Consider the following 6,000-nt stretch of genomic DNA (forward strand, 5'->3'; position numbering starts at 1 on the left):
CTCACAAAGCTGACTCGAAAGTCTGTACTTATCAGCCCTCTACCTGACAAGTAGAAAGGCGATGACATACAATAGTTGGTCGTCGTCACATTAAATGCATGATCAAAATCATTATTTCTCCGTCCCCAAAAATCTTTATAATACATCGGACCACGTCGACACCACGTGCCTCCTGTCACTTCACATTAAACGCCAAAGTGACTCTCGCCACCGGGGCAGCCGACACCTGTAAAGCAAATGCTGACTCAGCCACCAATCCATACTCAGCTGAAGTTACCAAACCACCCCTCTGTTTATTACAATAAATAGGGGGACTATTTCTCAGCACCAAGGTAAGCAATTTTCCATCTCCCTAAGCTAAAGAACTTCTACAGTTCATTTTCTTCTCCACTCAAGCAATCTACTGACTTGATCATCGGAGGAACTACCGGAGAACCCAACTCCGCCCTCTTACGAGTTCTTACATGTGCAGGAAGAACAGTTCAATCCGGAACTGGATATTTGGAGGAGTTATAGGACTTCCAACAACCTAACCCCCCTCTTAATTAGTTGTTTGATTGTTAATATCAACAATATATAAGCTTACAATGTTCTAGTTTCGACTGTTCAAAGTATAACTCCCTACAATATATAACACTTTCTTAGCAAAGTATAGCTCTTTTGTTTAAAGTATTGGCAAAAGGCAATGTGTGATGCACATGCATGAATTATGTTGTTGTATATATGAAAATAAAGAAATATATACAAAGAGAATACATAAGGAAAGATAGATATACATGAAGAATAATATATACAATGTTCAAGGTAGTTCCTCGCTTTTGTATGGAGTTTCAAAACAACAATTTGATGTAGCCTATTTTTTACATTAGGATTTCAAAATTTGACCATCGTATATTTATGATATGCTATAGAAAGGACTACGCTATTTTGTTTTTTTATTTGTTTTGCTATCATCAAGTTCTTTCAAAATTTTACCATCATGTATTTTTGAATGGTTTCACCTTAGACTTAGAAAAGTCATTTTTAAGCTGAATGTGATACTCAGTGCTTGCTTGAGTAGTCCCTTAAAATAGCAACGTCAAGAACTCCTTATTAGCTAGAATGGTGTTCCTTAAGAAGACATATATATATCAGTGAAAAGTAAGTGAATAGAGATATGATTAGCACCATATGTAACCTTATCTGAATTGATCCCCTAAGAATGGAACCTTGCCTACAAGCAACAAATGATAAAATTTAAGTTTTTTTTTCTCAAACAACATGTTAGTTATTTGCAAATTACTTATAGACGTTCCCCTGTGAAAAGTATAAATTTTAGGGGATCTTCATGAGACACCCAAAAAGTTTAAGAGGTTATCTTAGATAAACAGATTATGAAAACGGCGAAGTAATTGAGTAAAAGAATTAAGAAAAACGTGAAAAATAATCAAGACAAACTCCACCATACCCTAGTGTGGTGTCTGCCACACCCAGGTGACAGGGTGTGGCAGAATCTATCTTGTTTATCATGGGTGTAGTGTTTGCCATACCCTGGTATGGCAGAATCTGCCCTGTTTGCCATGGGTGTGGTGTGTGCCACACCAGGGTATGACAGACTTGTTTTTAGAATCCTAATCTGTTTGGGATTATATTTTGTTATAAATAGAACCAGATTTTTAGGATTTTCTATAGATTGATTGGGTAGCTTGAAGGTGATTTTGAGCACAGAAAAGAGAGATCTTTCTGAGCAATTTGTTTGAGGGTTTAGTTTGAGAGATTTGAGAGAATTGTTTGAGAGATTAGTTGAGTGATCTTGTAATCTCTACTTTGTACTCTCTTTCTCTATAGTGGAAACTCATCCCTTTTTGCCCCGTGGACGTAGGTAATTTGCCGAACCACGTTAAACTTTTGTGTTTGAGTTGCTATCGTTATTTTGATTGTTTTGGCTTTCTCTCTCGGCGTTTGTGTTTGTTTCGTCATGCACAACAAGTGGTATCAGAGCTCAGGTTACGCTTGGGCTATTTGAAGGAGTAGATCACTTTAGAAGTTTGGCTAGGACTTCGTTTGGAGTTAAATGTGGATCTTTTTAGTAAAAATCCTATCTTTTCTTAGTTTTGGATCTATCTTCGTTTGTTCCACTTTGGATGTTGGTGCTTTGAGGAATTATGGACGGGAAAGAAGGAGTTGTGGAGGGTACTTTAGGTGTGAAGACTGTCCAAAGTTTGAATATTCACTCTAGGAAGATAGATGTGGAGAAGTTTAATAACACTAATAATTTTGGACTTTGGTGATGTGAAGTCTTGGATGGGCTCAACGCGCAAAATTTGGAAAATATTTCGGAATTGGATGGCAAGCCATATGATATTGATGAGAGGGTTTGGAAGAAGATGAATCGAACGGCATGTGGTGTGATTAGGTCTTGTTTGACTTAATATTTAAAGTATAATGTGATTAATAAGACTTCAGTTAAGAAGATTTGGGAGATCCTTGAGAGTAAGTATTTGACCAAGAGTATGGAGAATCACTTGCATTTGAAGAGGAGGCTTTATCACTTCCAATTGAAGTAAGTATTTGACCAAGAGTATGGAGAATCACTTGCATTTGAAGAGGAGGCTTTATCACTTCCAATTGAAGAAAGGAACCTCCATTGGTGATCACATATCACTTGCATTTGAAGAGGAGGCTTTATCACTTCCAATTGAAGAAAGGAACCTCCATTGGTGATCACATGAACCATTACACGAAGGTTCTTGTGGATTTAGCGAATGTAGATATTATAATTGAAGATGAGGACAAGGCATTGTTGTTGTTAAGTTCTTTACCTGATGAGGAATATGAGACTTTAGTCCTTACTCTTATCAATGGGAAGGCATCTCTTTTATATAGTGAGGTCACCGCTGCACTTGTGAACTATCAGCTTCGAAAGAAAGATAAAAGGAGTCTACAAGTGACACAGTAACGGAGGCGTTGGTCACAAGAGGGAAGAATCCAAACCGAAAGAATTAAAAGTCACAATCTAGAGTATGGCATCCTACAGTTAGAAAAGATCAGTGTGATTGGTGCAAGGAGACTGATCATTGGAAGAAAGATTGTCCAAAGCTCGATGAATGGTTGAAGAATAAGCAGAAGGAAAAAGGGAAGCAACCATCATTAGAAACAAACATCGTTATATCGGATGGTAATATTTTTGATACTTCTATTTATTCGCTTTCTATCAGTCCTACAGGTAGCTATTCGGAGGAATCTGAGTGGATGTTGGATAGTGGTGCGACCTATTATGTGTGTCCTAGAAAGGAATGGTTCTCTAGTTTTGAGAAGCTGGATAGTGATGTGGTGTACATGGGTAACAACCATGCATGCCAGATCATTACGATAGGAAGAATTCGCATCAAGATGTTTGACGGGACAATTAGGGAGTTATATGGTGTGAGATATGTTCCTTCCTTGAGGCAGAACTTGATCTCAATTGGAGCTTTGGTTGGAGATAGTCTGAAGGTTCATGTTGAGGACATGGTTCTCGAGATCGTTGAAGACTCTTTGATTATGATGAAGGGCGTCAGGAGGAATAAATTGTACTATTTGATTGGAAGTAGAGAGCTGGTGACTTCTGTTGATTCGACTAGACTGTGGTATTTAGAGCTTAGTCATTCTAGTATTGATTTGGAGATGGGTGCATAGACCTGTAATTTGAAGTCCAGTGAACACTTTGATGTGAGCAAGAAGACCGAGGTGAAGTTTGGCACCTCTATTCACCGCACTAAGGGTCTTTTAGGTGGAGTTCACACGGATGTTTGGGGGTCTTCCAAGAAAGCATCATTGGGAGGTAATAGATATTTGGTTTCCTTTGTTGGTGGTGATTCTAGGCGTGTTTGGGTTGCACCCAAATCCCCATTGGATAAAGTTCTAGTAGTCTCTAACAGATTGAAGAAGTGTGAGATTGGCAGAAAGTTAAAGGCACTTCATTCTGATTTTGGTGAGAGGTACAAGAGGGATCTGTTTTTGCATTCGAGCTGAGATCACGGCATTTTGAGACGCTTCGGTGGAAAGAAAATCTTTGGGACAACAAGATGAGATGGCAGATTTGGTGAGTTGTTCCTTGCTGGAGGAGGACCGATGTTTGATGTCGAGCATTGATTCTGGTATTGAGGCTTTGCCATATTTAGGTCATCTTGGTCATAGGTTGTCGACTGTTACGATTGGAGGTAAAACTCCATTGGTTGTTTGGTCTGGTAGTGTCACTTCGTTTGAGGCTTCAATGAGGGAGCTAACTGACTCTTAGCAGGAGGAGAGTTTTGGATAGACCTTAGATGTATCGTAACGGGTGGAGAGTGATGCTACTCCATATTGGATGGAGATTACTCCACATACTCCAGATCATTCTGCATTGTTTGAGATTTCAGCTAAGGTGACACAGTTAGGGGATTATTTGAATTTGGGTGCAGATGATGAGTTGGTTGATTCGAATGTAGCTGGTGCATATGATTTGGATACGACCATTGGTTCACCTCAGGTGGAGGTGTTTGATTTGTTTCACTTTGGGGCCATTGAGAGCGTCATCAGTTGCAGATCCGTTGGTGATGTTGGTGAAGAGTTGCAAACTTTTTTATTTGATCGAGGGTCTTTGGAGGTTGTTTGATGAACTATAGGCGGCTTGATCCCTTAGGAGAGGGGGGTACATAGGTAGTCAATTTGATACAACCGGTTTGGTGAGTTGATACCGACATTTGGAGAGTGTTCGCATTCTTATTTGGGTCTTGACTTGTTATGGATTAAGTCCGTTGTCGTGGTTTTGTTCCACTTTATATTGGACGTAACAAGTGAGACGTTTGATTTGGTTGGTGTCGGCTCAGTTTTTAGGAAAAACTTTATTGAGGTGGAGAATTATGAAAACGACGAAGGAATTAAGGAAAAGAATTAAGAAAAATGTAAAAAATAAGCAAGACAGACTCCACCACACCATGGTGTGGTGTCTGCCATATCTAGGTGGTAGAGTGTGATAGAATCTGACCTGTTTATCATGGGTGTGGTGTCTATCACACCCTGGTATAGCAGAATCTGCTATATTTATTATGGGTGTGATGTGTGTCACACCAGGGTGTGGCAGACTCGTTTTTAGAATCCTAATCTGTTTGAGATCATGTTTTGTTATAAATAGAGCTACTTTTTTAGGGGTTTCTATAGATTGATTGGGTAGCTTGAAGGTGATTTTGAGCACAGAAAAGAGAGATCTTTCAGATCAATTTGTTTAAGGTTTTAGTTTGAGATATTTAAGAGATTTGTTTGAGAGGTTAGTTGAGTGATCTTATAATCTCTACTTTGTGCTCTCTTTCTCTATAGTGGAAACCCATCCCTTTTTGCCCCGTGGACATAGGCAATTTGCTGAACCACGTTAAACTTTTGTGTTTGAGTTGGTGCTGTTATTTTGGATTGTTTTGGCTTTCTCTCTCGGCGTTTGTGTTTATTCTGCCGCATACAACACAAATATTAGAGGGGTTATGTGAAAAGCAACAAAGTTCAAGGGGGTTATGGGAAAACCCACATGGTTATACAAAAACCCAGAACAAAGATGCAATGCGACAACTGAAACAATAATTCTAGTGTGAGCATGTGTCTCTACTAGAATCACGTGATGTTTCGCAAATCTTTGCGGAACTTGGTAGAGGTGTTTGACTTTTTTATATAGCTGATGATAACTCCTTATAGTAATTTTGTAAGAACAATGTATAGCTCCTTATGGGTTCTAACACTTCAAAAAGGAAATAAATGTTTTGGATTCTATTTGTTGGGAGATGTCTGAGGATGGAAGAAATGCTAGAAGAAATCTGATTGCTAACATGATACTTAGTGTGGATATGATTTTGATTTCTAATTGAGATTGAAATGATTATTTCACTCATTAAGGCATTTTGGTTGAACATATTGTGAATGCTAGTAGAAAAGGATCACAATCCTTGGGAGTAAGGGGGAAAGGGGAGAGGGATGCATGTGTAGAAGTGTGTGGGATTGAATGAGAGGGAGGCG

Source organism: Asparagus officinalis, chromosome 4 (genome assembly GCF_001876935.1).
Source record: "Asparagus officinalis chromosome 4, Aspof.V1, whole genome shotgun sequence".
Lineage (NCBI taxonomy): Eukaryota > Viridiplantae > Streptophyta > Magnoliopsida > Asparagales > Asparagaceae > Asparagus > Asparagus officinalis.